The sequence below is a fragment of the Talpa europaea genome, assembly GCF_964194135.1.
Source record: "Talpa europaea genome assembly, chromosome: 9".
NCBI lineage: Eukaryota > Metazoa > Chordata > Mammalia > Eulipotyphla > Talpidae > Talpa > Talpa europaea.
In genome coordinates this window covers 67,449,467-67,472,194 of record NC_140076.1, presented here as the reverse complement: position 1 = coordinate 67,472,194, position 22,728 = coordinate 67,449,467, and positions in this window count along the sequence as shown.

The window sequence follows — 22,728 nt, the reverse complement described above, 5'->3', positions numbered from 1 at the left end:
TAGAAGCAGTGTCAGCAGTATTGTTATAGGGCAGCCCCGATATTAAACGGGTTCCTGGCTGTGGGTCCTCACCCGCGCGCTTTAAAGAGACTTATGAATACTCTACTACAGACACACACAAAAGGGTTAATAAAAGGTTTATTTACAAGAGAAAAAGAAAATAAGGAAAAGGTACAACTCAGGGAGAAAATAGGGAAATAAAGTCTTTAATGCGTCCTACCCGATCCGACGACCTGGAAACCCAAAGTCACTCTCAGAGCTGACCGGACGCTGCAAGCTGGCCGAGAGCCCAAAATGGAGAGCCCCCCAAAGCCCACGTGTCTGCCTTTTGTATCCACCTGGCTGCTTAACCCCACCCTCAGGTCCCAGCCACCTTCCCTTTGGTGGTGATGGGATTTGGAGTTCCCAGTGTCTTTGGCTTTGACCTGGGGTGGGGGTGGAGTCCACAAAGCCTATATGGAATTTGCTTTGGGACATCCTTTTCCCCCTAACAGTATCACATGAGAACTTTCTAGAAATGCAAATTCTCGGGGCCCACCTAGGCCCCCTGAATCACAGCAATTTGTGTGATAACAAACCTCCCAGCTGAATTTGAGAAACAGTGAGGTTTAAGAGTCACTGGCCTATATGCACCTAGGCAAAGCAGTTAACTTTAATCCTATATCCTCTGTGCAACAGAGGATCTATTGCATATCATGAATAAGCTTTTGCAAATCCTGAAATTAATTTGTAAATAACACACTCACAGTGCATTGTATTATACCTGAGTGCAAACCATGAAACACAAATATCTACTGCTCTGCTTTGGAAATTTATTTTTATGTAATGGGAACTCTTCCCAAATGGAAGAATCCCACAAGTGCCCCTTGCCTGCAGTTGGAGAAGTCAGTTCAAGATGATTCTACTACAAGTCTTCTCATCTATCTAGACTCCCAATATTTTCCAAGTTTAAAATTATGGTACTACTGCTATGCTGCAATTTTCAGGTGAGTGGGTTTAAAGTGGTTCCTCCTTGTGTTTTTTTTTTTTTTCACTTCCCTAATAATGAAAGACGTTAAATGTCTTTCTATGTGCTTATTGGGCATCTGTATGTCTTCTTTTTACAGGGCTTTCCACAGGGCTACTTGAGTGTCATAACAACATGGTAGTCATTTGCCCCAAGTATGGGTAACCCAAGAGAGAACCAAGGAGGAAACCACAGTGCCATTGGGAAACCAGGAGCGCTTGGGTGATGTCAAGATATCCCAGGATGCCAGTCTGATTCTGCCCATGCCTTTTTGACTATTATGGGAACTCCCAATAGATGGAATTCTGATTGAGGGCTGTGAATTTTGTCTTTAAAGTTATACTAAATATTGCAATATTTATACTAAATATTGTGCCTTATCTAAGGAAAAGAGAATATGTTAAATTCTAATCCTGACAAATTAGGAAATTCCTTTATCTCATCAATGTCTTCCAGGTACAAAAGAGCTTTGGAGAGTTTCCTTTCAATAGCAACTCCAGAACTTTAAGTATGATTCATCTTACAAAAAGTCATTATTCACTCAAGTAATGCTCTGGGGATACACCCATTGAATAAAGAGAGTTCTGCTGGACAATCAGGACATGACTGTGTCAATCTCCTCAAATTGCATTAATACAAGCAATGTATCACGCCTTTTTATATTTCATATATTAGAAAATCTGTATCTTAGGGCCTTCCCTGGTGGCACAGGCGGTTGAGCGCCGCACTATGAAGATGTCCGTAGCCTCTGCAGCGCCGGTTTGATCCTGGCTGGCCAGGCGGCGAGGGTCCCACATGGCGCAGCAGACCTCTCCTGTTTCGCCCGCTGCTCCCCTCAGCAGTGTATTTCGCCAGTCTGCCTCCTGTTCTGTTCCCGCTCTGTCCTGGTGAATCCTCTCACCCTCCCCCGAATCTGGCCTGTACCCTGGTTCTTGTATAAATAAATAAATAAATCTTAAAAAAAAAAAAAAAGAAAATCAGTATCTAAGGTAAAACATCATACTTCATTCTTTTCTAGATCAACAAGTGAGCTTCCGGAACTTCTGACCATGTCAAAATATAAACACACCTGGGCCTCCCTGGTGGCGCAGGGAGTGAAGCACGGCACTGTAAAACTATCTGCAGCCACCAGAGCACGAGTTTGATTCCTGGCCAGCCAGGGAGCTGACCCACACAATGCAACAAACTGCTCCTGTCTCACCCGCTGCTCCCCACAGCAGTGTATTTCAGTCAGTCTGCCTGTTCTGTTCCCGACTATGTCTCTGGTGAATCCTCTCACCCCAGCACCTCTGGCCTGTACCCCAGTTCTTCTATGCATAAATAAATCTTTAAAAATATGTATAAACACACCTGTGTGTGTAACATGTGTGTAACATGTGTGAGTAAAATATCCAAAGCTTTGGAAAAAAATTATCTATTTATTAAAGGCATTCATTGTTTTATGTTTAAAATCATTAGTTAATTTTGTTGTGTCTCTCAACCAGTCTGGCATCAAAGAGGGGGCGGTGGGAAGAAGCACTCAACAAAATAAAACAACTGAAAAAAATAAAAGTATTCAAGTTGGGCAAGAAGGGGCAACCTAAACACCTAACAACTGGGGACTTTAAATAATGATACTTCATTCCAGTGATAGGCCACTAGACCATCATTGAGTATTATATTATCAAGAACATACAATTCCAAGAGAAGATGCTGATATACAATCTTAAATCAGAAGCTGTGGCCCAATTCATATAAAATTAATGTCTATGTATTCATAACAAGTAACACATCTTGAGTACCCATTAATATATACTAGGTATTGTACTGATGCCAAAAATCAATCTTTCAACTAATTTGATCAACTGCCATTTATTGCAAATATTGCTCTCTTTCATGAGGAAATTGAAGTAGAGCAAGTTTCAGAATAAGCCCAAGAATGGGAGAAAATATTTGCACATTGCATATCTGATATCAGTCTAGTGTCCAGAATATATAAAGAGCTCTTACAACTAAATGACAAAAAAAATCACCAAATTTAAAAGGATAAAGAACTGAACTTTAATAGACATTTCTCAAAAGAAGACATGCGGATGGTCAATAAGCACATAGAAAGATGATTAATGTCATCAGGAAAAGGCGAAAAATAACAAAAGAAAGAAACCAGAACATAAGGAGGGAGTACTTCACACTCACTTAGATGGTTATATAATTTAAAATAATGGAAAAAATTAAATTAAAAAATAAAAATAAGTAGTGTTGGCAAAGATGTGGAGAAATTGGAAATAGTTTGACAGCTCCTCAAAAAGTTAAATATAGAGCTATGATACAACCTATATCATAAGTATAGGCCCAAGAGAATTAAAATCAGGTGCTTGAACAAGAATTTGTACAGGAATGTTCACAGCAGCACTATTCACAATAACCAATAGGGGGCGACAACCCAAGAGTCCATCAACTGATGAATGGCTATTCCATGCAATGGAATATTATTCAGCCATAAAAATGAATGAAATTCTGATACACCTTGAAAATATTATGTTAAGTGAAAGACACCAGACACAAAAGATGACATACTATATGGTTCCGCTTATGTGAAATATCCAAATTAGGTAGATCCATAAAAACAAAGCGTATTAGTAGTTGCCAGGGATTGGGAGTGGTGGAGAATTGAGAGCGACTCTTCAGTTGGGTACAGGCTTTCCCTTTCGGTGTGGAAAATGTTTTAGAACTAGATAGAGTTGCTGGTTGCACAGCATCATGGATGTGCTAAATGCCACTGCATTGTATACTGTTAGATGATTAATCGTATCGTTGTGTCTTGTGCATTTCACATCAATTTAAAAAAGAAGAGAAAAGAAACTTCACAGCTAGTACACAGCAGGATTTGAACCCAGGCAGTCTGGGTCTCAGAGACCAAACTCTTTACTTAGATGGGGAAAAAATAGATCACACTGTTAACAGAAATTTCCTGAATGATGGGACTAAAGATAAGGAATATGTTCTTTTAAAAAATAGGCTCTGCATTTCCCAGTTTTTTCCTAAAAATTATAATAAATAAATGTACTGTCATGATAGTGATCTGTGTGCACTCCATGTGTCACCATATAGCTAATGGCTAATCAGAGGAAATTGGCAGGCAGATTAGCCACAGCTTTACCCCTGAGTTCTCTGCCCCAGCTCTCACTGCTCTTCAGTTTCCTCCCTGCCCACACCATGCCCACCCAGCTACAGAAGACCCCAAAGAGCTGCTTGAATCTATAAGCTGCATAGAAATTCACATTTGTCTGGGCACTGGGAGAAGGTAAAGCCACATTCTCCAGAGAAGATTGTTTTTCTGAGTGATCCATTGGGAGGGGTTCCCCAAAAAGGCTGTTTGAAAGAGTCTTAAGGGCCCTGAGAGGTATCTCTGCTTAGTTTTCTGATTCTTTCCTGGAGAAATCCTGGAACCCAGTATTTCATCCATAGTATTTTCAAGTTTGGCAAAGATGCATACACACGAATGTTTATTGTGGTATTGTCTTCCAACTGAAAATTTGGAAACAACCTAAATGTCCTCCTTGAGGAACAAGCAAATTCAGGATATATTTGCTCAGTCTCTAACAAAATCTATAGACCTCCCTTCTCCTCCAAGGCCACATATAAAAGAATCTCAACTTCTCTGAGCTGAAAAATAACAACAGTGGGCAGACAAGTTTGAAATCAAGAGCATACTTGAGTTGTTTAAAAAGGTTATAGAAAATGTTCTTATGGAACTACTAGTAATACCGCTTTGATCTTTTTCATAACCATGTGTGCATATGACTTCTGTAATAAAAATCTAGTTTTAATAAAACAGTACCAACACCTAACATAAAGAAACTGTGGAATAAATGCATACCTGGATGTTGCTACCAGGGCTGCTGGGCTAAAATGATACTTTTTTTTAAGATTTATTTATTTACGCATAGAAGAACTGGGGCACAGGCCAGAGGTGGGAGGGTGAGAGGATTCACCAGAGACAGGGTGGGGAACAGAACAGGCAGATCAACTGAAACACACTGCTGAGGGGAGCAGTGGGCAAGACAGGGAACGTCTACTGTGCTATGTGGGTCAACTCCTGGCCAGGGGTGGATCGCAGGCTGCAGTGTTTATAGCATGATAGTGATGATTCTTAACACTTATGCCACAAGGGAAACCATAAAATGATACTTTTTTAAATCAAATTAGCATTTAAAATAAAAAGTAAATGAATAATAAGTCATAATAAAATTTTCATTTAACATTATTTAAAATGCAAAACTAGCAACGAGCTAAGTTTGCATCTGAAAAAAATTAGTCTGTGAAAATTTATTGTTAGTGAGTTGGAATGCAGATTCCCCAGACCTATCCCAGACCTACCAAAGCAGAATTTTTAGGGATGTGATCAGGATTCCACCCTATAAAGAAGTTCCCTCCTAATGAGCTCCTCTTGTCTGGCCCCACACCTCCTGTGAGCCTGCACTCATGTACCCGCTTACTGGGTGTCATTATGTTTGGTAATTAAGATCAGGGACCCTCAATTTCTCTATTAAATGTGGGGAAGAATAATGAGAAAAACATCGATGCCAGGAGATGCAGAGCTACCTGATAGGTACAGCTCTACAAGCAGGAGATAGAGGAGACCATAGGCATGGTGGAGAAAAATTTGGGAATCCTATCCACTGGGGTTCAAATTCACCCACATTTATTGACTGATTTTGAGCAAGATCTTTGCCTCGTTCAGGTGTAATAATACCTATATCTTCCCGGGGTTTTGTGAAAATCAAATGGCAATCAATGCTATGTGCCTAGCCCAGTGCCTGACACATAGCAGGGACTCAACAAAAAATAGCAGGTGTCACTGATAAACGTTTGATGTTGTCTTCCAAGGAATGGATAGTGAGTATGGCATCACTTAGGATGTGTACACCTTTGCCCCTAAATTCCTAAAACCAGCCTGTATATGGTGTATCCAGTGCCCTCCAGGTTTAAAGGAAATAGTCGTGCCTGTTCTGTGCTCAGCTCTGCCAACCTAAAGGGAGGAGGCAAAGGAATGAGAGAGGAACTACAGTACCAAGTGGACAACCAGTTACCTGCTAAGAGGCAGCCAGGCTTTATAAAACTGGGATTCAGAAATTGGAGCAGTGACAGGAAATGACCAGAGCAATTGGACCTTTATTCTTGAGATATTCTCCCCAAATAAAGTTATACAATCGGTTGCAGAGACTGCAAAAAAAAAGCATACGGTTTATCACCTGACTTCAAACCTGGGTGCCCTTCTGAGCAGGTACCTGGCAAGTAATCATTTTGTGATTCATAGCCATTGCACTAGTGTTTTTAAAAGTCTAAATTATTATTTTTTAAGAAACATCAACTTGTCAATGCCAATGTTTGTATTAGAAATGTAATATATATTTACTTGATTTTTGGCGGTTCTTCCCTTTTTCAGACTATTGTTAACACATCTATTTTACCTCCACCCCCAGCTCCACCCAAGGTTTGTCCTGGGAACGGACCCAGCCTGCCCGTAGGCCGGATCCCATGGTGAGCAGAAGGGACCACCGGCCTCCGTACCTGACAAGCCCGACACCCTGGCCAAGGGGTGCCCAGCAAAAGGCGCCGTGAAACTCAGGGGTAGAAAGAGGCTGCAGCCCCCGTGAGATGGGAAACGCGGCTGCCAAGCAGCCCCCAGGCCATGCTGCGCTTGTCCCCGGAGTGAACTCTCTCTCTCTGCGCCCAGCTAATGGCGGGACGCGCGACCACGGCCCCTCTTCTCCCTGCCTTTAAAGAGAAGGGCGCGATTGTGTGGATTTCACAGTCTGAGCACAGCTGAAAGGGAGAGAATTAAGTCTCCCTCACGGCTCTTTTCAAGGAGGCCGAGGCTGCGATTCGCCTTCATTCAGAATATATGAAGCTTTTGTGCGTCGGGGCCGGGCAGGCGCGGCGGCCCCGCTCCCCGGCTGACTCTCTTTACAGTGGAAACGTACAGTAATTAACACGGGTTCCGCTTCGCCCGCGCCTGGAGTTGAAGGGGGCCGCCGCCTCCGCGCGCCTGGGAACCGGAGCCGGCCGCAAAGGCCCGCATTTGTCCACCTGAGAACGCCGTGGCGCATTTGTAACCGTGGCCTTGCAGCCCGAAAGCCATCCATTTTGGCTCGGAGCTGCCTGGCTGTCAGGGTGCGCGGTGGCCCCTGCATGTGTTGCTAATAAAAGCCCAGCCCCACTCCGGCTCCTTTGCTCAAGGAGCTCCCGGCAGGGGGGCACTGCCTGGGCAGGGGAGGAGGTGGGGGGAAGCCCAGGGGCCAGCCGAGGTGACCCTGCGGGGGCTTCTCCATTTCTGATTGCGGGGTGTCTGTGATTTCGAGGAGGCAGGAGCGATGTAGACAAAATACTTCGGCCTTCCTCCATGGGAATTGTCACCATGAGATTAAAATTTAATTTAATTTAAAACTTTTTTTTTTTGGTCTAAAGGAGATGAAATCTGAAGTCTGGCCCGAGTGGCTGAGGCCTGCCAATATTTTGGCTGTGCTTAGTTTCAAGCTTCTTTTTTGTCACTCTACTCGGATGATTCATGCTGAAAAGCATGTTGTATCATTTATCCAGTAATGCAGCCTAATAAACGCCCCCCTTCAAATATGTTCCTTAAAGAGCCAGAAGAATTTGTTCCTGTAGATTCAAACCTGTGTTCTCAATAAAGACTGGTTGAAGAAATGGAACTCTGAAAAAAAATAATAATACTTGGTGGGGAGGGGGCTAATCAGACTGCTAATGAAATTCCCAACATGGCCCCCTTGTCCTTTTCCTTCCCTCTCTTCCTGGTGGGGGTAAAACATATGGCTTAACATAAAGTTTTGAATGCAAAGTTAATTTTTGAACACTATCCCTCTTCCCCAGTGTCCCTACAGGGAAATCAGTGTTCTCATTCTGAGTGCTATTAGCCCAGCAATTGCTGGAGGAAAGCAGTGCCTGTGCACCCCCTGGTCGGGGTGTCATGGTGAGCCAGGCCCTGCACCAGGCTGTGGAGGTTTCCAGAGTGGGGTTTCAGGAGCTGGATCAGTTGCATCTATATACAGCAGGTCTCTAGAAGGAGGTATCTCCATGTCTGAGCACATCTCCCTTCCTTTCAGCAAGGTGGGAGCAAATGACTAGTCCAAAGGCTGAAGTGACAGCCCCGTGCTGCACAAGACAGGATCCAGATGAGAGATGGGGCTTCAACAAGGCCAAGGGCTCTGTCTGGGTTCAAGTCCTGGTGTCACTACTTATACTGTGTGGCCTTAGACACGGAAAGGGGATAATTCCTTCCTCTGTAAAATGGGGATAATGATGTACCTACCATCACATAATGTTAGGGGGAAAGGATGTCCTGAACAAACTTCACAAATAGGTTTTATGGACGCCACCCCCACTCCAGACCAAAGAGATCCATGACATCAAGGACTACAAATTCCATAATGTCATCATCACCGAAGGGAGGATGACTGGGACGTGAGGGTGGAGATAAGCAGCCAGGTTTGGTGTATAACCAGACGTGGGCCTTGGGAGTTTCTTGGCTTTTCACCCACTCTCGCATGCTATTGGGGATGCCAGCTCAGTGGAATTGGTAGGACACATTCATGAATTTATCTTCCTCTCTTTACCCCTGAGTTATTCATTGCTTCATTTCCTCTTCTTTTGTAAATAAACCCTTTATTAACCTTTTTGTGTGCGCCTGCAGTTAAGCATTATTGTAATTCCCTCCTAAGCCCACCGGTGAGGACCCACAGTCAGGCAACCCGTTTCATATGGGGGTTGCCTTGTAACAACACACAAGCTACCATTGCAGGCTCATTATTTTTAGTAACAACTACCATTTAAGAAACACTCACCTCAGGGATTGTTGTGAAGATTAAATCAGACAATGCACATCCAATTAGCTATTGTTCTTAAGAAACAAAGTAACAAAGTCACCCCACCTTGATTTGAAGAGTGCTAGTACTAGACCCACTTGTAATGAACCTTTCTCACAGGCTGGGTGTTTTGAATTCCACCACAAGAGATTTAGGTTACATTTTACATATCAGTTCCACCAGCCCACCTCATTCAATCCTCCCTCTGAGGGTTCAACATCTAAATTACAGGATGAATGGGAAGTAGCTCTCTGCTAGCCCCAATCCTCTCCCCTTCCTCTTTCTCCAGAAGTCTCTCCTGAGTCTTCATCCTGGACTAGGTCTTGAGATAGCACCCATATGGCATGCAATGAACTTGGCCTTCCTAACATTTCTCGCATCTCTAATTACATATTCCACTCTGTCTCCCAATCTGACTTAGGGAGTCAATAAGACAGTCTTGTTCATGTCAACATAAGTCAGAACCTGGCAACTAGCACAAACGGTAACCAAATTGTGGCCTTGAATTCATTTCCCTCTAAAGAGAGCCAGCACGCCTTTGGCGAAACAGCGGATGTCATATCTGAGACAGGAAATGGACAACATGAGCCTGGATCATCTTTTACTAGAAAGCAAGGAAGCTTTCAGGAATTATTGAAGTGAAATTAAAAAGATAGGAGCCCACTTAAAAAAAGCTCATGTTGCCAGAGTGGCACCGTATGTATATCAAGAAATAATGGCAATAGGTTGCAACATATCAAATATGTTCAAAGCCATGAGCCCATCTTCCTGCGAAGTTTGCTTGATCAACTCATTCTTCTGAAAAAATGGTAGTGGGGGTTCAAACATTCCTCCTTCCTTTACTTACTAATTGTGCCTCAGGCAACCTAACAGTTGATGGAGAACAGTTTCTCTTTATAGAAATGTTCCTCAGAGCTACTCCATGAATGGGGAATGTAGAGCTAGGATGTTGCTATTTCACAGCCCCTAATGAAGTGATGGGTGTAGGAAATGACCCCGATACAGCTTTAAAAATCACCCCAAAAGCATCAACCAGCTATTGTATTAAGTGCATTGTGATAGAAGAATATAACACTAGTTATAAAATAATCTTTCCAAAAGTACATCCTTAATCTGATTGAGTGTCGAACAATTTATTAGAGTTACAGATAACCTAGGAACCACACAATGATATCATGGGGATACAAACTATGGAAAACATAGAAAGACCTGTTTTTTCCCCATCAATTATATTGGAAGGAAAAAAATGAGTGTGGGAAAGAGAAACAGATAGTTTAAAAGAAGACATGAGACACATTGCAACAGATTGCCATGTATGGACCAAATTTCCATATGAATTTCAATAAATTGTAATTTTAGAAATTATGAGACAAAGAGACTTAAGCACTTACTGGATATTAAGGATTGTTATTGATTTGGAAATAAGATATTGTGCTTATTTTTTTAATATATATTTTCTATCTTTCAGAGATACAGGCTAATGGATTAAATAACATAGTATGGCCTCCCTGGTGGCCTAGGGTTAAAACTCAGTGTTACTACTGGGAAGGGCCACTGCAATGGCCTGAGTTCGATCCCCGGCCAGGGAGCTACCCACATGGCTCAGCAAACCTTCCCTGTTTTGCCTGCTGCTCCCCTTAGCAGTGTATTTCAGTAGATCTGCCTGTTCTGCTCTCCACTCTGTCTCTGGTGAATCCTCTCACACCCCTACACCTCAGGCCTTGAACCCCAGTTCTTATATGCAAAAATAAGTAAATAAAATAAAATCTTTTAAAAAAATAAAAAAAACCATAAATAACATAGTATCTGAAATTTGTTTCAAAATAATAGTGGGAAAGGGGAGAAATGGGTGGGGGCAGGTGAAGTGTGACCAGGTTAGGTATGAGTCAATCTTTGGCAAGGTAGAATGACAGTAAGTGGACTTCTTTATATTTTTCTCTTTTGTATGTTTGAAATTTTCTGTAATAAAAAGGGAAAAGGAAAAATAAAACTGTAGGTGTCAGCTCCTGGCATTTTGAAGAGATATTTGGGAGGCTGGAAACAAAAGCCCAAGAGATACAAAATCCCATTTCAATCCAACTCAACGGGGAACTCCTTTTAGGATGCTGGAGAGCTCCCCCTCTCTGGACCAACTAAGAAAGTTGGTCTGGAAACATGTTCCCAAGGGGCACTGCATGCCTTGACATCCTTTCACGTGACACTGAGAGGGTTGGTGAGTCCATAAGATTTGGGGAGAACACCTACCTGAAGAAGGCACGGAAGCTCTGCACCCTTCCCCATACCTCCCCAGTGCATCTCTTCCCCCTGGCTGTTGCCAAGGTATAGCCTTTGTAGTAAATCAGGAATATAGTGAGTAAATGGAAAAGTGAAAAATGGGGGCAGGTAGCCCATGCTCTCCCTATAACCTCTCTGCAACCTGATTTCACATGCTAAAAGAGCATTCCTTTATTGGTGTTAATTTCACTGTCTGTTTTCCCTGGCAGTATGTGAATCTGCAGGTGCAGCGTCTTTGCTTTATTCACTGGTTTTCCCAAGTGCTAGTCATTGTGCCGGTGAATGATGTGTGCATCCTTGTTAAATGAATGCTTCTCATGTGGAAATCCAGGCTTAATATTCCCATTGGACAGATGAGAACACTGAGGCAGTGAGAGGTGATAATGTTGCCTGGGGTCACATTCCAGTGTCACCATGGCTCCCCACAGAGTCCCTGGTGGTCAGGACATCCCTACCTGGTGCTGGAATGGAAATGAGGTCTAGGGTCCTGGCACTAAACCAGCACATAGTAACTGTCTTTCTGTAGCTATTTTCCATGGCAAAGATGGAGAGCAGGGATAATAGTAACAGCTCACATCTCTTAGGATACCATTGTGAGCCACAATCAGCTTGGTCAATGCTTACAACAGTAGGGGAAGTAAGTTGTATCACCCCAAGAGACCAACGCACAGAGAGCAGACATGCTTACCCCAGAACCCAACCCTTAATCCTGACATTAGACGCTTAACCTCAACATCGAAGGTCACTGAAAAATGAAACTACTGTAGAGTTTGACTGGCAGCTGGTGTTTCTACCCAAGGCAGCACATTGGTCTGAGGTTGAGCTCTGAGGACCTGTAGCTGCAGGCCTCATCTGGCTGTGGTCATGTGATAGCAGGTTGACATCAATGACTGCGGACCACGTTGCTCTCAGCTATTTATTTCTCTCGGGACCAAGAGATGTAAAATTTTGCATTAATCCGACTCGGCTGGGAACCCCCTTTAGGATCCTGGAGAGCTCTCTCCCCGCCTCAGAGCCTCAGTTTCTCCATATTTCAAACCAAGAGAGTTGTTCTGGACAGATGTTCCCAAAAGACACTGTACGCCTTGACATCCTTTCATGTGACACTGAAATTCTGTGAATCCCCAAAGAAGCCACAGTGTGCAGCAAGCGGTTGGAGGCTCATTTTAACCCCTCATGGATGTCTCTTACTCATGATCCAGGGTCATGAATTAGTTTAAATACAAAAGCTTAATTTCCTCTGCTCAGCTACTCTTATAAACAATGATCAAAAGCAGTCAAGGAACAGAGAGAGTTGACTGGAGAGAGAATTCCCGGATACACTGAGGGACTCTCTCTCTGGACCCCTCTGGGGTAGGGGTTTGGAAATTTAGGGGGCCTGTAATTCACTGCACTAGTCTGTGCTGAGATGAATCATAACATTTTGAGCCCTCAAAGAAAGGGAGAAGAAAGGAGACAGAGGCCAGAGAGTGTAAAGGCTCAGAGTTTTCTCAGTTAAATACATGTTTTCATTGCGGGGTGATGGGTTGAGAGAAATGAATGGCCATGATTTAGTTATCTTTTGGATGGATGATTTTAAATGCATGTTGGAAAGGCTTTCATGAGACTGACTTTTAAAGCTGAGACACAGAGTGGAAGTCTTTGGTGGGGGAGCCCCTGCTTGTCTTTCAGAGGTTGTAAAAGCTCAGGGCTTTGAGATTCCTGGTGCAGGCATTTCGTTTCTATGTTTTCAACTGGCACATGTTCATTTCCACCCAGAATCCTTCAGAATGTGGTGAAACACCTTGTCATCAGCAAAGAGAAAAGAGCAAGCTGGATGTTGCAGGGGGAAGAGGGACCACATGAAGGGGAAAGATTCGAACATAGAATTCTTCTAATCCATGCTATGCTTACTTTGGGTGCATTGCCCCCAACACCATGGTGGGCATGCGAGGGGAGAAGAGAGATAGTGAAAGATGATTATATTATTAAAACTGCTACTGTGCCCAGCTCTTTGTGGGCAAAAATGGATTAGCTTTGCAAGTTTTACTCAGTCATTGCCACCTGCCTCAAAGTTGAGCACCCACATAATCCAACATGGCACCTGGGCAAACAACTCAGTGAGCCCTTTGTTTGCCCCATCCTCTCCTGCAGTAAGAGCTCTCTTCAAGTTCCTGTCAGGACTTGCTTGAAAATATGTAGAGGCTACTCAATGACCAAGATAAGGGCCAGAATTTTATCAGGAGATACAAGGTTCGCTACTCCCCTGAGGACTTTCTCCAGGTCAGGCATCCTACATAGCACTTCATATGGGTTATCTCATTTCATCTTTACAGCACCATCCCAGATAAGTGCTCCTGTCATCCATATACATTGCATATAAAAAAATCAAGTTCCAGCAAGGTAAAGCGCTTTACCCAACGTTGGTGGAGCCAGAATTTGAATTCTGGGAGGCTGACCGGGAGCCTGTCCTGTGCTGTTGGGCACAGTGATCTTCATCTCCACCTCCCTCTCCTGCAGAGAGATGTTAATTCTTCAAGGCACGGTTAGAAGCTCACCTTTCCCATGAAGTCAGACCTGTAGGAAGCTTTCCTAGGTGACTATGACACACACCTCTGGAGGTCATTGTACAACTCCCTCGCACCATCCTCACCTTTAAGACTGGAAGCTTCTTAAATATGAGACCCCATGCCTGGAGGTCAATCCCCAAACAGACATATACTTAGAGAAAAAACTGAAAACAGAAACTCAAACAAATATGCGCAAACAATGTTTGTAGCAGCATTATCCATGATAATAAGGTGGAAGCAACCCAAATATCAACCAGTGAATGGACACGCAATGGAATATTACACTGTGGCTGAATCTCATATATAATACTTAGTGAAATGAGCCTGACACAATAGTACAAATCCTGCATGATGTCACATGCCTAGAGGAGGCACATTCATATACATCGAACACTTATAGGGATAGGGATGGGGTGGGGGCGAGGGAATGGGGAGCTGTTGGTTAAGGCTGAATGGGCACAGAGTTGCCCGTGGGGAAGAAGAGAAAGTTATGGAGGTGGATGGTGGTGATGGCTGCAAAACAGTGTGAATGTGCTTAATGCCACAGAGCTGCACATTTAAAAATGGTTAGAATGGTAATGTTTACGTATATTTGAATTAAAAAAAAAAAAAAACTCAAGGAGGTGTGGAAGAAGAAAGGAAGAAAAAGAGGGAGGCAGGAAAGAAGGGTGGGAGGGAAGCCGGGAGAAAGGCAGAAAGATATTAGGAAAAGAACTGAGCTCTATGAGAAAGACTAACTATAAATTAAGCTTTTGGGTGGCCTCCCTGGTGACACAAGGGGTTAAGATGCAGCACTATGAAGCAATCCACAGCCACTGTGGCACCAGTTCAATCCCCAACCAGGGAGCTGACCCACATGGCGCAGCAGACCTCTCCTGACTCGCCCACTGCTCCCCTCAGCAGAGTATTTCAGTCAGTCTGCCTGTTCTGTTCCCCATTCTGTCTCTGGTGAATCCTCTCACCCACCCCCCGCATCTCTGGCCTGCACCCCAGCTCTTTTACGTATAAATAAATAAATCTTTTTAAAAATACACTTTTTTTTTTACTACTCTCAGTTTCAATATAGAGGAATTAAAAAGAAATCACAATAGAGCAATGGACAGCCCCCAAGTATTATAAAATGTATTCCTACTTCATGAGCTCTGCTTGCTTTGCCAGCAGTGTTTATGAGTTAGCTAGGCATATATGAGGCTGATCTTATTAGAAGAATTGCAATTGCAGCAAGGTCCCACCACCACCCACCTGCCAGGATTAACCTCTAAAGGTTGCACAAACATTGCCACATTATCCACATCCTGGCCAATCTCCCAGCTTAGGCACTAAATCCCTTGCAAAATAAATGATGTGCCTTTAGCTCGATTTTTTCTGTTTGGGGAAGTCTCAACTCTTCCGAAAAACTTGTGACCTTTCCCCTGTGTGTGAGCCCCTCTTTCCTCCTCCATGTCATGCTGTCTTCCTAAAGAAAAATGTAAGGGACAGAACTTTGTAAACTGTAATGTGGCGTGCCAATGTTTCTTCTTATTCATGGCTTCTGCACAGGGCTCCCCAGCACATTTTGCCCTCATAGCACGCACTCACTACCCTGCCTACAGCCTACTTAGAGTAAATGGGGTTACCTGACATCCTGAAATCCTCTAAATACCCAAATAAATGAACCAACACAATCAACCTGGAGCCCTCACCATCACAAAGTGCCCTTTGTCCACTTATTTTATGTGAGTCATTTAGTTTTAATTTACGATCATATTTCATAACCCACCAGTAAATGGCCTGTAGTATATTTTTGAAAAGCGATGAAGTCCTCGTAACGTGAGAACTCATTCTGGCCTGGAGTTCAGAAATCTGGGCTGTGATATGTGCGGGGAGACTGTCAGACCTGGGGGAGATTTTTACAGTCTATGAATTAGTAATGCGTGAAATGGTCGGGTTTCTTTACAATGGCCTCAAAACTCATGATCACTTTTACAAAGGCTTGCTACGCCCCCAGATTTGGCCCCTGTGACCTGAGTTATTATATCCTAATGTAAATCATGGTACCTCCAACCCTTGGAGTTGAACATAGTTTACTGAGTAGGGTGACACTTTTTACTCAGTAGTGGTTTCCACTACTTTTTAGCTCCCATGTGATTCCCAAAAGTCCTGTTTTGCTTTAAAGCCCTATCATGGGTTTCTGAGGTATATTTTTTCATTCCTCTTAAAAATATACCTGAGGGGCCCAAATGGTAGGTCCCACGGAGCAGAAGAGAAAAATAAGTTTCTAAAGACAACCAAGTAAATTTTTTCTGGAGATTCTCCTCTCCCTCTAAACTTGCTACATATCAGAGGCTGAATCTGCTCCCTCCTCCTGTCCAGTGCACCCCAATTAACCTCTGGACCACACCGTCAAAGAAACTCTAAAGATGTGTCCCTAGTCTACCCAGACAATTTTATAAGTCAGGGGGGTTTCATTTAATGCCATGTTTTCAAGGGTTTTTTTGCCTATGAGGTATAAAGACTAGCAGAACTGGCTCTACTTAGTCTGGCTAACACTCTAGGAAGGGTTGTGAAAATTTCTTTAATATTCATCTGTGACTAGTCATCAGGGACTTGAACCAAATCAAGAATTTTTTATAACTGCCTTGGTCGTTCTACCTGGCTCATCTTGCCAAATGCAAATCATTTTTATTGTCTTATGAACTGAACCAACTTTTTAAAAGTTTGAACTTATGGCAAACCTATATATTTTCTGAAACTTTAAAAATCAGCAAGACCCAGGCCTTCTCCCCACCAATGTTCCTGGGATGGTGGTGTCAATTGGTAAAATATTTGTCTTCATTCATTCCATAAACAACGTGCTCACTGAACAGCTACTGGGGTCATGCCTGGTTCTGAGCACTGAGGGGATGTGGTTCTGAAAAGGGCACAACAGAACTTTGCCCCCGCCCCGGGCTCCTATCTCTCCCCCACTGCTAATTCCAGCTTTGGCTGTAAATGGAGACTCAGCCATCTGTGGCTAGTTTGGACTTGAACACAGTAACTCAGGTATCTCATTTGGTGGTCTTCGGTGGAAACACTGAAATATCAATAAAAGACGGGCAGAGTGATCTGTTTGGAAGAGTGTGTGATGGGGCTGCGGACTTGTTGCCTAGCTAGCGTGCTATTTTTACCCAGATGGCATCATACCAAGAAGAACAGAAATAGCAAAGTTTTCTAAAAAAATATAAAATAAAAGCTTCTATTCTACTCACACTTTCTCTAAGCTTGGGAAACTATTATTTGGTTAGATCAAGTAATATAGACATATGTTTTTAATTTGAAGAGTCTGTGGGAGATGGATGGAGATTATTAGGGATGCAAACTTATTCCCCCATCCTGATGTGCCTGATCTGGGGGCCTCTCAGTGAGTTGATAACATTTAAGGTATAGGAGACCTGGATTTTCTGTTGCTCAGAAATCAAATTTCCAAAGCCTATATGGGCTCAGATCAATGACCTGAACTAAAAATGTAACATAGTTCCCCCAACATTGCTCTTTCATACAACTGTCACGTAACTTTGGGAAAGTCAACATTTACTCAGAAATTCTTATATAATATAACCACAAAATTCCCTTCTACCCTAAGATTCGACAGTATTGTCCTGAAATGTTATTCTACCCCTAGTTCAAGAATAGCCAGAAATGTGACAACTTCTTCTTCTAAATCAATTCAGAAATCCAATGGGCCCAAGAACTGTCTCCTTTGTGCTGGTTTCCACTCCTGTGGGTGTCACAAGTCCAAAATTCTTAATGAAACAATAGCAGTTTTGAGAGTATGTACCCTGGAGTGCAACGGTTCAAATCCCAGCTCTGAGATGTGTGATCATAGACAACTGACATAATCTGTCGGGTCTCAGTTTACTTATCTGTAAAATGGCAGCAACACATTACTGTGTTGCCTTGCAGATTAAAGTGAAATTATGTAAAGGGCTCACTCAGATACACTGCCTGGCATGCAGGACACTCAGGTCTTCACCAAAGAGAGGCTCAGCGTCATCTTTTTTTTGTTTTTTTTTTTCCTTAACTGCAGTGATCTGAATTCTATTTGGAGAGGCACCTAGAATCCTGATGCATCACAGAATTAATGTTCAGGACCTCTGAAGTATGCTAAGATCCAGCAAAAAAAAATTCCTGAATTGCTGCTGGCTTAAAGAGGAGGAAGGTTTAGTTTACCTGTTTTCAAGATGGTAATTTTGAAGTCCGAAGAGTCATTACTCACTCATTTTATTTATATTTTTCTAAAAAAAACATATGATTTCCCTTTTCTAGCCTCAGAGTTAGCCAGGGATTTATGTAGAGGAAAATTGGGGCAATATTAGCCTTGAAAAGGACATTGGAGTGCAACTGAGTTTTCAAGTCTGTGGCTTCTTGCCTTCTAAGACCTAATTTCCTTGGCACTGGCCTGGCCCTCAAGAAGGGGGAAAACTACATTTTACCTTCTCATCAAAGTGGGCTCTGCCTCAGTGGTATCTAGACAGGGCTGAGATGCCCCTAAACCCCCAGATAATTTAGATCTGCATGTGGAGGCCCAGGGCAAGGCCACTGACATTGCCTGTGCCAGCACCGGGGCAGGCACTGAGGAGTGCATTCCTCTGCCCTCACCTCCCATTCATTTGGGGTGACTTCACTGCCCACTTGCTTTCCTAGAACTCTCAAGTCAGAGATCATGTTCCCTACATCCACCCCTGGGACTTTTTCCGCTGTCTTTTTGGCTCCTGTCCGTTCCCGTTCCCATTGCTGAACAAAGGGAAATCCAACCGGAAAGACTAGATGGGGGTGAGCCGCTGATGCTCTAGGAAGGAGGAGGAGGGAATAAACGCTTTGCAGCCCTCAGACTTTGCCTAAATTGGCCAATTTTACATCAATAAGTGCCTCATCCATCACCACCACCTTTCAGGTGATTTTCTGTGATGGGATTTCAGGAGGCACTTGAGCGTCTTAGACACAATTTCTTTACAAAGTCAGTTTTTCCATCATCGAGCATTCTCAGCATTGAAATAAAAATAGGCAGAGCTTGGCAACTAAAATAGCTCTTTTTAGATCAGGCCTTGCAACCCAGGAACCCCTTTCAGAGACCTATACACTCTCTAGGGTCCACAGAAAAGAAACAAAGAGAAGCCAGACAGACTTCCACTCCAGGGAGCACTTAACTTCACCCAGGTGGGAGGAAACTGTGCTGTTTGCTGTCCAGCCCCACTCCTTGCTGTGTGACATCAGGGAAGTCACCCCACCTCTCCAAGCCCCTCTCCAAGAGGCATAAGGATGAGAATATCTCAGCTGTTAGTGTGAAGGCCAAATAAGGATTGGACACTGAGATATATTTTATAAATAAATATAAGGAATAAAGAAAGGATCTAGAACAAAATGAGTCCAAGGCTGACTTCAGAAGCTTCTCACCTCTTTCATCTTTTTATAATTTAGAGTAGTTCTTCATAATCAGAGCTAATAATCAACATAAAATTAAATTCTAGGTAATTAAACATTACATCATAATTGGACAATTTTTTCTTTTTAGTGGAATATAAAAATGCTATTATAATTGATGGCCTTTGATTAGATTAAATACGTTTTATAGATTTAATATAACTGACTCATATCTAGATCTATATCTGTCTCCATCTATGTGAAATTAGATTGATGATAGATAGATAGATAGATAGATAGATAGATATCCTGCTTTTTTCACTTCACGTTTCATGTCACTATCATGGCAAAATGACAATTCAATCTGGCCATTTGACCTCATGCTGTAAGAAAGTGTCATCATCCTCATCTTGTTGAGAGGTGTAACCATTGCCTCCCCGTGAATGGTAAAACACATAAAACAGGGACATGAGTGGTCTTTGGCTCTTTTTTGATAGAAGCAAGATATTGTCATGGAAATGGTTGGAATTGATTGGAATTGATATGGGTTTCTGGGCTCTGAGCTCACCAGCTGTGTGATGTCAGCTTTGCAATGTAACCTCTCTGGGAAGTGTATTGTCTAAGGTTTAGTTTTCTGCTCTGCTCTCCCAGAACCCACAGTTCCTGAATTCCAGGGTTGTTATGGGAGTCAAGGATGGCACTGTGGCAGAAGACAGCCCAGGGAAAGCTTTGTGGTTCACGTGGGTGTGTTCGCCCTACTTCCTCTTCTGGAAAATGGGGATACTTCACAAAGTTGGTGGGAGGAATAAATAAGCTCCTAAAACAGGTATCTGGGTTAAGGTGTTGGTCAGCACACCTTAGTACCAGAGGGACCCCAGTAAGTCTCCTGCCTCTGGGAGGCACTATTGCCTCATGCTTGTACCCATGATCTGTGGAATTGCCAGGTCCCAGGGTCACATCCCAGTTTCACCAAGGCCTACCTCTGCCACCTGGGACACCTTAATGAAGAAACCTCAGTTCCCTTAACTCAAGTGCAGATAACACCATCTCCCAACTGGTGACACTTTAAGGAGCTGATGGGTGTAAAGATCTGAGCACCAGTGTCTGGCACTTGGGAAGCACTTAATAAAAGGGGACTGTTATTATCTGCTTGGCTTGCTCCTCTGGGCTCCGAAGTGTAAGTTTAATGATGGGGGGTAGGGTGTGGTGGGGAGGGCGCCCATAGGCTGAGATCTCCTGGGCCAGAGGAGCTGGCCTGGCCGGTGTCAGCGTGCATTTATTGATGGCAGGTATTTGGGGAGTAATTGAGCGCAGCGGCCGGCCCGGGGCGAAAGTGGGCCTCCACGAGCAATTAAATGTGATTAGGCCGAGACCTTCGGGATCCAGCTGGGTGATTGATAACCCGGCTGCATTCCTGCCGGGCCCACGACATCAAACGGGCGGCCGGCAGCGGGCGGGGCAGAAGGGGCCGCAGCGCAGGGACCTGGCCCTTCTCAGCCCTGCGCTGCCCTTGTCGCCGGCAATGCCCACGGTTCCAGGGGGAAGCCGGGTGACGCACCGTCGTCCTGCCCAGGGTTTACTTCTCTTGCTCTTTTGCCAGGTGCAGCAGGGGAAAGAGGGGCGCCGAAAGGACCTGGTGCAAGGAGCCCCCTGTGCGAGGCACAGCGCCTGGCACCCGCAATCCCACAAGAAATCTCTAGAAACGGGGAAAAAGTAATGGAAAAGGAGAGGACTCGAATGGAAGTAACATAGGTAAACGGGAAGGTAAAGATTGAATAGAAAACGGAAAACTATTGAGAGATGCAAGAGAGGAGTATGTGAGGAGAGAAGAAAAGAGGGATAAAATGAGAGCAAGTTAATGAGAATGTGAAAAGGAACTGGGAAAGATGTAAAGTGGGACAGGCATGAAAAAGAGTGACAGGAGGAAACACAGAAATAAAGCCAGCGTAAAAGAAGCATAAGAAAGGGGAGAGAAACTAAAGATGGGAGTGAGGGGCGAGAGACAAAAGAGTGGGGGAAATTGAACAGTAAGGAGCGACAAGCACTAGAAAGACAAGGAGAAGGCAGTACTGGCCTGGGTCATTCCTGCTTGTCTCCCACCCCCATGCCAGGCTTGCCTCAGTCTCAGCACTTCTTTGCCCAGAGGCAAGGTCTGCCTGGTGCCTGGTGGATCGGCCATTTGCCCCCAACAGCCTGACTCTGGGGGCCCAAGCACCAGCCAGCTCCTCCCCCCTCCAGCCTAGAAGGGTCACCCCCCCAAAGCCCAGCATGATCAGTGGGCTCCCTACACCCCAGGCCCGCCGCACAAACTATAAATCACATGTGGAGGTGCTGGGGGTTCCCGGGGCGTGGCCTCGGGATCCCCAGGAGTCTCCGGAGCCAGAGAAGTTTCTGTCTGTGCTGACTCCACAGACGGGATCAAAACAGCATGAAAGAAATCAGAGCGAGAACGTCGGCAGGAGCTGGACTTCTAAAACCCCCTTCCGCCCCCATAGGCTTCAATATTAAAAACCCCCTAGGAGTCTCAGACACTGTATTAATTAGTGCAACCACCCATGAAAAGTTGGGTTTGGAGCAGCATTCTTTGCCCTGTGTGAAAAACCAAGTCTAATAAACAATTGTTAAGTTGGCTTGTTGCCGCTGGTAAATTACATAGCATTAAAAAAATAATGCTTTTCATATTAGGCACTAATTAAAGGTTGGGACAGCTTTAAAACAAGAGAGGGAGGGGGGAAATCAAAGAAAATATAAAAATGTTCTTTCAAGAGTTATGGGAGGTTAATAAAGTATGTCTGTTAGAGTGAGTCTACTTTGCCCCTAGCTACAGCCAAACTGGAGCCACCACAATTGGGTCTCAATAAGATAATGATATTCCTTTCTCTGCTATTAAAAGCCTCCCAGTGCAAACTTAAAATGATTTATTTAATTTAGGAAATTATGAGGTGTAACTTCAAAGCCGGAGCCGTTAGTAATGGAAAATACCAGGTTGTTTAAAATTATAATAATAATTGTTTGGAGGACTCAGGACATCAAAGTGTTTTCATCAACAAACTCAGAGGGTCGGAGGAGGTTGGAAAGAGTTCGGGGAGGTGATGGAGTTTGGATTTGATTATTAGGAATCTTATCAGGGCAGGATTCAGGATTCCCGCAGCCTGCTACTCTGTTCTGCTTTGAAGCAGGCTATTTTGGAAAATAATTTCACTTGCTTTTTATTTAGCTCCTAGCAGGGAGGAGGTGAGAGGGGTGGCTGGGGGGCGCAAGAAGGGTAGCGGGGTCCAGGAGCTGACAGCTGACTTTTCCTCTTTGCTCTCTGACCAATTTCATTAATGAGTCCCAGCAGCATCACCAGTTCAGAAAACCTGGGTTTTTTTTTTTTTTTTTTTTTTACTTACATTGAAGGGGGCACAATCAACTCCACCACCCGGGCCCTGTGATTTCAGGGAGGGGTGTGTGTGTGTGTGTGACGTGGGTTCTTTTATAAATGAGGTTTATGTTTATTCCAAACCCAGCAGTGGTTAGGGAGTGGGGGTGGGGGAATGGCCTCTCCAACCCGTGGCAAATGAGCGGCTTTTATAGCAAAGAATGGCCGTGGGAGTTTTCATTCGGTCAGACAAGGTTCTGCTCAAAGGCAGGGATTCTCTTTTCAGTCAGGTCA